Raw genomic sequence first — 8,404 nt, 5'->3', positions numbered from 1 at the left:
GGGTTAACATTAGTAGAGTTTGGGGTTAACAATAGTAGAGTTTGGGGGTAACATTAGTAGAGTTTGGGGTTAACATTAATAGGGTTTGGGGTTAACATTAGTAGAGTTTGGGGTTAACTTTTGGGGTTAACAATAGTAGGGTTTGGGGTTAACATTAGTAGAGTTTGGGGTTAACAATAGTAGAGTTTGGGGGTAACATTAGTAGAGTTTGGGGTTAACATTAATAGGGTTTGGGGTTAACATTAGTAGAGTTTGGGGTTAACATTAGTAGGGTTTGGGGGGTAACATTAGTTGAGTTTGGGGTTAACATTAGTAGAGTTTGGGGGTAACATTAGTTGAGTTTGGGGTTAACATTAGTAGTATTTGAGGTTAACATTATCAGAGTTTGGGGGTAACATTAGTAGAGTTTGGGGTTAACATTAGTAGAGTTTGGGGTTAACATTACTAGAGTTTGAGGTTAACATTAGTAGAGTTTGGGGTTAACATTAGTAGGGTTTGGGGGGTAACATTAGTAGGGTTTGGGGTTAACATTAGTAGAGTTTGGGGGGTAACATTAGTAGAGTTTGGGGGTAACATTAGTAGGGTTTGGGGGTAACATTAGTAGAGTTTGGGGGGTAAAATTAGTAGAGTTTGGGGGTAACATTAGTAGAGTTTGGGGTTAACATTAGTAGAGTTTGGGGGGTAACATTAGTAGAGTTTGGGGGTAACATTAGTAGGGTTTGGGGGTAACATTAGTAGAGTTTGGGGTTAACATTAGTAGAGTTTGGGGGTAACATTAGTAGAGTTTGTGGGGTAACATTAGTAGAGTTTGGGGGTAACATTAGTAGAGTTTGTGGGGTAACATTAGTAGAGTTTGGGGGTAACATTAGTAGAGTTTGGGGGTAACATTAGTAGAGTTTGGGGGGCTAATTTGGACTGTTCACTGGGAGGTGTCAGGCAGGAGACAGGGAGTTGTTTTGTTTTTTGCGCTTGTTTTTGCAATGGCCTTTGGCTGTGAGTGGCTGCAGGGAGTTGGACTCCCGTTCCCCAGTTGAACTTGGCCGCAGACATATTGTATTTACTATTGGTGTTATTGGACCAGTTACAGCCGTATCTCGTCTTCTCATCACTACTCAGTATTTTAGGATGTGACGTTCTGGTTCCGAGCCTCCGGCCGCAATTATTCGCTTTTCACGGTTCACCGGCCGCAGACAATAAACTCGCAGCCGCTACGGGGTGTTTTCATATTTTCTGAAAACAGAAATATCCAGTGACATTTACTACAACACAAACTCAACACAACACAGATTTTAAAGGGCAACACTACCAGTGTTTATTTTCTCCCTGCAGGTTCTGCACATTTCACTGAAAGTGTTACTGACTCAGCCTTGCATAGCACTCCATTGTTCCCACTTGCCTGGCACTAAACTAACTTATCAGCCTTATGTACTATCATAATCCCTTAGCAATTCAGCAGGAACAGTCCCTAAATTTGTTCATAGTCTGTACAGAGAAATTCCAAAAAACTATGGCAGCATAGGTATTCCCTGTACTAAGCACAATTCAGCAGGAACAGTCCCCTAAGTTTGCTCATAGTCTGTACAGAGAGATCCCATAAAACTATGGCAGCATAGGTATTCCCTGTACTAAGCACAATTCAGCAGGAACAGCCCCCTAAGTTTGCTCATAGTCTGTACAGAGAGATCCCATAAAACTATGGCACATAGGTATTCCCTGTACTAAGCACAATTCAGCAGGAACAGTCCCTAAGTTTGCTCATAGTCTGTACAGAGAGATCCCATAAAACTATGGCAGCATAGGTATTCCTCTGTACTAAGCACAATTCAGCAGGAACAGCCTGTTATATTAGCTCATAGTCTGTAGAGAGAATACTATGGATATCAGTATAGTTATTGCAATGAGGAAAGTAGAATAAAGGGGTCGCTCTTCTCCAGAGCAGTAGCTGCTATTTCCTAACATGGAAGCAATATTCTTTAATTGGAAAGAAAAACACATATTTGGGTGATTTCTAGGCGTTTGAGTGTTTCCAAATGTGTCACTGAGCCAAAAACCTCTGATTCTTTATTATTCCTCCCCCCCCCCCAATAAGAGCCCCCGGTCAGGGTCAGATTGCAGCTCTGTCTGTAGTTGGTGAATAGACCAGACTTGTTCCCTCCCGTCTGCTAAATAAATGTGTAAGAGGAGAGCAACAGGGCGACCCTCGCAGCTTCGCTCCTTCTTGGATCCTGCACTGGGGATTCTGACTGCCAAACGCTGAGAGTTCCCATAATGAGACCCATAATTCTGGCACCTCCATTCATTTCATTCCACAAAGTGACACTTTTACTGCCCCTTTAAACCGATCACATTACCTTCCGAATTGGGAAAGTGTCTGGAATAAAGATAAAGGGAGTCTCTGGCCGGGAGTTGCATTTAGAGAGACCTCTGTCTAAAGGTGGGGGGGAGGGGGGCAGAAAGAATTTTTGCAGTCCCAACACTATAATAAAGCAGGGGGGTCCTGGGGTCCCCTCCACTTTCTGCAACTGATTTATTGGGAATCCTCCTTGTCATAAATCCAAGATTAACTGTTGTCTCTCCAGCTTCTAAGTCTCCAGGGGCTCAATATTACACAATTAGTATTTAAAGGAGAACTCAACCCAAAAATATGGTTTTTGCCCATTAAAAGGGAATACAATTGCAAGCAATTTCTCAAAAAACAGGTTTTTGGTAGAGTTTTCCTATATACTAAGCACAATTCAGCAGGAATAGTCCCTAAGTTTGCTCATAGTCTGTACAGAGAGATCCCATAAAACTATGGCAGCATAGGTATTCCCTGTACTAAGCACAATTCAGCAGGAACAGTCCCTAAGTTTGCTCATAGTCTGTACAGAGAGTTCCCATAAAACTATGGCAGCATAGGTATTCCCTGTACTAAGCACAATTCAGCAGGAACAGTCCCTAAGTTTGCTCATAGTCTGTACAGAGAGATCCCATAAAACTATGGCAGCATAGGTATTCCCTGTACTAAGCACAATTCAGCAGGAACAGTCCCTAAGTTTGCTCATAGTCTGTACAGAGAGATCCCATAAAACTATGGCAGCATAGGTATTCCCCTGTACTAAGCACAATTCAGCAGGAACAGTCCCCTAAGTTTGCTCATAGTCTGTACAGAGAGATCCCATAAAACTATGGCAGCATAGGTATTCCCCTGTACTAAGCACAATTCAGCAGGAACAGTCCCTAAGTTTGCTCATAGTCTGTACAGAGAGATCCCATAAAACTATGGCAGCATAGGTATTCCCTGTACTAAGCACAATTCAGCAGGAACAGCCCCTAAGTTTGCTCATAGTCTGTACAGAGAGATCCCATAAAACTATGGTACATAGGTATTCCCTGTACTAAGCACAATTCAGCAGGAACAGTCCCTAAGTTTGCTCATAGTCTGTACAGAGAGATCCCATAAAACTATGGCAGCATAGGTATTCCCTGTACTAAGCACAATTCAGCAGGAACAGTCCCCTAAGTTTGCTCATAGTCTGTACAGAGAGATCCCATAAAACTATGGTACATAGGTATTCCCTGTACTAAGCACAAATCAGCAGGAACAGTCCCTAAGTTTGCTCATAGTCTGTACGGAGAGATCCCATAAAACTATGGCAGCATAGATATTCCCCAGTACTAAGCACAATTCAGCAGGAACAGTCCCTAAGTTTGCTCATAGTCTGTACAGAGTGATCCCATAAAACTATGGCAGCATAGGTATTCCCTGTACTAAGCACAATTCAGCAGGAACAGCCCTTATGTAGTCCCTTGTAGTAAACACAATGGGGCCCTTTCTGTGCAGATAATATTGGCCCCCAATGGTTTATAATCAGTGATCCCCAACCAGTAGCTCGTGAGTAACATGTTGCTCCCCGACCCCTTGGATGTTGCTCTCGGTGGCCTCAAAGCAGGAGCTTATTTTTGAATTCCAGGCTCGGAAGTGAGTTTTAGTTGCATAAAAACCAGATGTACTGGCAAACAGACCCTCCTGTAGGCTGTGAGTCCACATAGGGGCTACCAATAGCCAATCACAGTCCTTATTTGGCACCCAAAGGGATATTTTCATGCTTATGTTGCTCCCCAAATCTTTTCACATTTGAATGTGGCTCACGGGTAAAAAAAGGTTGGGGTCCCCTAGTTTATATGATTGGTGCCTCAGATCAGGTATCTCTGGTATCATAAGAACCGACCCACAGAGACTCCAGTCCAATCTATTTATACGTGGGACATTTATTCTAATTGATTTTCAGGATTTATGGGCCTATTAGGGATCAGCAATTTCTGGACCAAATATAAGCGGCCAATCAGCCCTCATCTTAGTGAGACAGAAATACTCAATGTGCATCTTAGTAAAGGCCGGATTTACTGCCCATCCCAACTGTCCCTTTTTCGGAGGGACAGTCCCTCTTTTGACAGTCCCTCATTTGTACTGGAAAGTCCCTCTTTTCTCTGCACTGAACAGCCAGAAAAAGAAACAACGTTTCTCACTTAATTGGCTTTTGGCAGAGAGCCCAGAACAACTCACAGGTGCAAATAAGATACTTGTGTATGTAACAATTTTGAGACACAAAAAAAAAACATTTTAGATAAAGAGAAATATTTTCAAACTTTCATAACCTGTAAAATGATCATGGTAATTAGGGGGTGTGGCCACAGAAACGGGTGTGGTCAAAAGCATTTGCTGCGCTACGTGCATAAAATATTTGTGTCCCTCTTTTTACTTCCAAAATGTTGGGGGGTATGTCTACAACTCCCAGCACCCCCAGACAGGCTGGGTTGAACCTTAAAGTGGTGGTTCAACTTCAATTTAACTTTCAGTATTTTCTAGATTAGCAAATTTTAAGCAACTTTTCAATTGGTCTTTATTTTTTTTCATACTCATAGACACATATAGACACATATAGACACATATAGACACATATAGACAAATACAGACACATATAGACACATATAGACACATATAGACACATATAGACACATATAGACACAGAAACCAACTGAATGATTCTGCCTCCCACCTCCTCTGTTATCCCTCCTAATTATTCTCCTGCACAGCAGTAATCCCCCTAAATCCCTCATAACCCGAGTCATCCGATTTACCTCTCCCCAATCCTTTTTGCTTCTCTGTTACATTTTCATTCTCTTCTGATATTTTCTCTCTCGCACTGGTGTAAATTACCTGCAACAAAATGTGAATCTTATCTGAGCTTATCTCTTATACAGCATTGTACTGTAATGTATCATTATACTGGGGATCCAACACTCTCTGTGCTATCTCTCTGTACAGACTATAAGCAAACTTAGGGGACTGTTCCTGCTGAATTGTGCTTAGTACAGGGAATACCTATGTGCCATAGTTTTATGGGGTCTCTCTGTACAGACTATGAGCAAACTTAGGGGACTGTTCCTGCTGAATTGTGCTTAGTACAGGGAATACCTATGCTGCCATAGTTTTATGGGATCTCTCTGTACAGACTATGAGCAAACTTAGGGACTGTTCCTGCTGAATTGTGCTTAGTACAGGGAATACCTATGCTGCCATAGTTTTATGGGATCTCTCTGTACAGACTATGAGCAAACTTAGGGGACTGTTCCTGCTGAATTGTGCTTAGTACAGGGAATACCTATGCTGCCATAGTTTTATGGGATCTCTCTGTACAGACTATGAGCAAACTTAGGGACTGTTCCTGCTGAATTGTGCTTAGTACAGGGAATACCTATGCTGCCATAGTTTTATGGGATCTCTCTGTACAGACTATGAGCAAACTTAGGGACTGTTCCTGCTGAATTGTGCTTAGTACAGGGAATACCTATGCTGCCATAGTTTTATGGGATCTCTCTGTACAGACTATGAGCAAACTTAGGGACTGTTCCTGCTGAATTGTGCTTAGTACAGGGGATACCTATGCTGCCATAGTTTTATGGGATCTCTCTGTACAGACTATGAGCAAACTTAGGGGCTGTTCCTGCTGAATTGTGCTTAGTACAGGGAATACCTATGCTGCCATAGTTTTATGGGATCTCTCTGTACAGACTATGAGCAAACTTAGGGGCTGTTCCTACTGAACTGCACATATAATTTAACCATTCCATGGTGTATATTCTGTCGCTAACGAGTATTATAATCGTATCCCACACATTTTTTTTTTGCAGTATAATAAATGAATAGGATAAAATCCAATTTGAGCCATTAGAGCTGCTGTGCGCTTGGCCCCGTCCCCTTTTCATATGAATTTCCAGCTCTTTTGCTTTATGAAGGTTTCTCCCTTGGCTGCTTTTGTCATTTTGAAGTGGGGGATGAATTTCCATTCTGTACAAGGAGCTTATCTTTCCCTTTGCTCCATTGATTGTGTGTTTCAAAAAGCTCAGATATGTGTGACCTGCTGCTTATTCCCCATAATGAAAATCTGCAGAGCTGGGGGGAGATTAAACCTCTTTCTCTTTGACATTTTTATTACTTGCTTTAATGGGGAAACCAAAGTAAAGTCGCTTATTAAAAGGGATCAGAATGTTTCCAATTTATATTTCCTATTAATGAGCTTAACAGGACTCCTGCAATTTAGGGGTAAATCTGTGCAGCCACTGGGACAGAATTTTCTGTTATACATATAGATAGAATCTCAGCTGCCATAAAGCAGGACAGGACTGCTGCTTACAATGGGGATCAGATAGGATCTGTGCAGCCACTGGGACAGAATGTTCTGTTATACAGATAGAACCTCAGCTGCCATAAAGCAGGACAGGACTGCTGCTTACAATGGGGATCAGATAGGATCTGTGCAGTCACTGGGACAGAATGTTCTGTTATACAGATAGAACCTCAGCTGCCATAAAGCAGGACAGGACTGCTGCTTACAATGGGGATCAGATAGGATCTGTGCAGCCACTGGGACAGAATGTTCTGTTATACAGATAGCTAGAATCTCAGCTGCCATAAAGCAGGACAGGACTGCTGCTTACAATGGGGATCAGATAGGATCTGTGCAGCCACTGGGACAGAATGTTCTGTTATACAGATAGCTAGAATCTCAGCTGCCATAAAGCAGGACAGGACTGCTGCTTACAATGGGGATCAGATAGGATCTGTGCAGCCACTGGGACAGAATGTTCTGTTATACAGATAGCTAGAATCTCAGCTGCCATAAAGCAGGACAGGACTGCTGCTTACAATGGGGATCAGATAGGATCTGTGCAGTCACTGGGACAGAATGTTCTGTTATACAGATAGCTAGAATCTCAGCTGCCATAAAGCAGGACAGGACTGCTGCTTACAATGGGGATCAGATAGGATCTGTGCAGCCACTGGGACACAGAATGATGTGTTTTTGGCATAAAATCCCAGTTTATATAAATATCTCTTTAAATTTACTGCATTTTGTTACAATTTTTTAGCTGTTCCACTTTCCTATGACCCAATAGATAAAAATCACGCAGAAAACTGTCAGGGAAAACAGCTTTATATTTTAATAGGAATGAGCCGAGCGGTAAGTTCATATCAGGGAGAGATAAGCGGAAGCTCCTGGGAGGGAGAGTTTATTCCTTCTATGGATAGAATGAAATTTGGGGTCAGTGTGTTGAGTTCTGTATTTGCTCAGTTCTGGGCTCTGCTTGCTGGGGGGTCTTGATCTCATTAGGAATCACTTTCTCTCAGTCTTAATATTCAACATCATTCCAGTCTCTGCCCCAGTGAGCTTACAGTCTAACAGGCCCTATAACATTCACACACCCGTGGATCATTTTTGTCAGGATGTTTTTCGGGTAACATTCCCTTCCATTCCCTCAATAGAACATTTTTTATGAGCACAACATCCAGAAAATATTGAGTTAATGTTCAGTTTTGTAAATAATCACCTGCAGTCTGACTCATGAGCTTTAATAGACTGGAAAGGATTTAGTACAATCCTTTGCTTCACAGAACTGTAACTGCATCTCCTGTCAGACAGTTTTATGTGCTGTGACTGTAACCAGTCTGTACTAATGGCTATTTCCCTATCATGTTTCTATAACATATGCTATATGAATAAGTCTTTCTTTCTACTCCCCTGTACTAAGCACAATTCAGCAGGAACAGTCCCTAAGTTTGCTCATAGTCTGTACAGAGAGATCCCATAAAACTATGGCAGCATAGATATTCCCCTGTACTAAGCACAATTCAGCAGGAACAGTCCCCTAAGTTTGCTCATAGTCTGTACAGAGAGATCCCATAAAACAATGGCAGCATAGGTATTCCCTGTACTAAGCACAATTCAGCAGGAACAGTCCCCTAAGTTTGCTCATAGTCTGTACAGAGAGATCCCATAAAACTATGGCAGCATAGGTATTCCCTGTACTAAGCACAATTCAGCAGGAACAGTCCCCTAAGTTTGCTCATAGTCTGTACAGA

Source organism: Xenopus laevis, chromosome 3L (genome assembly GCF_017654675.1).
Source record: "Xenopus laevis strain J_2021 chromosome 3L, Xenopus_laevis_v10.1, whole genome shotgun sequence".
In the NCBI taxonomy this organism is placed as follows: Eukaryota; Metazoa; Chordata; class Amphibia; order Anura; family Pipidae; genus Xenopus; species Xenopus laevis.
The sequence above is the reverse complement of the archived record's forward strand: the minus strand, read 5'-3'. Positions refer to the sequence as shown.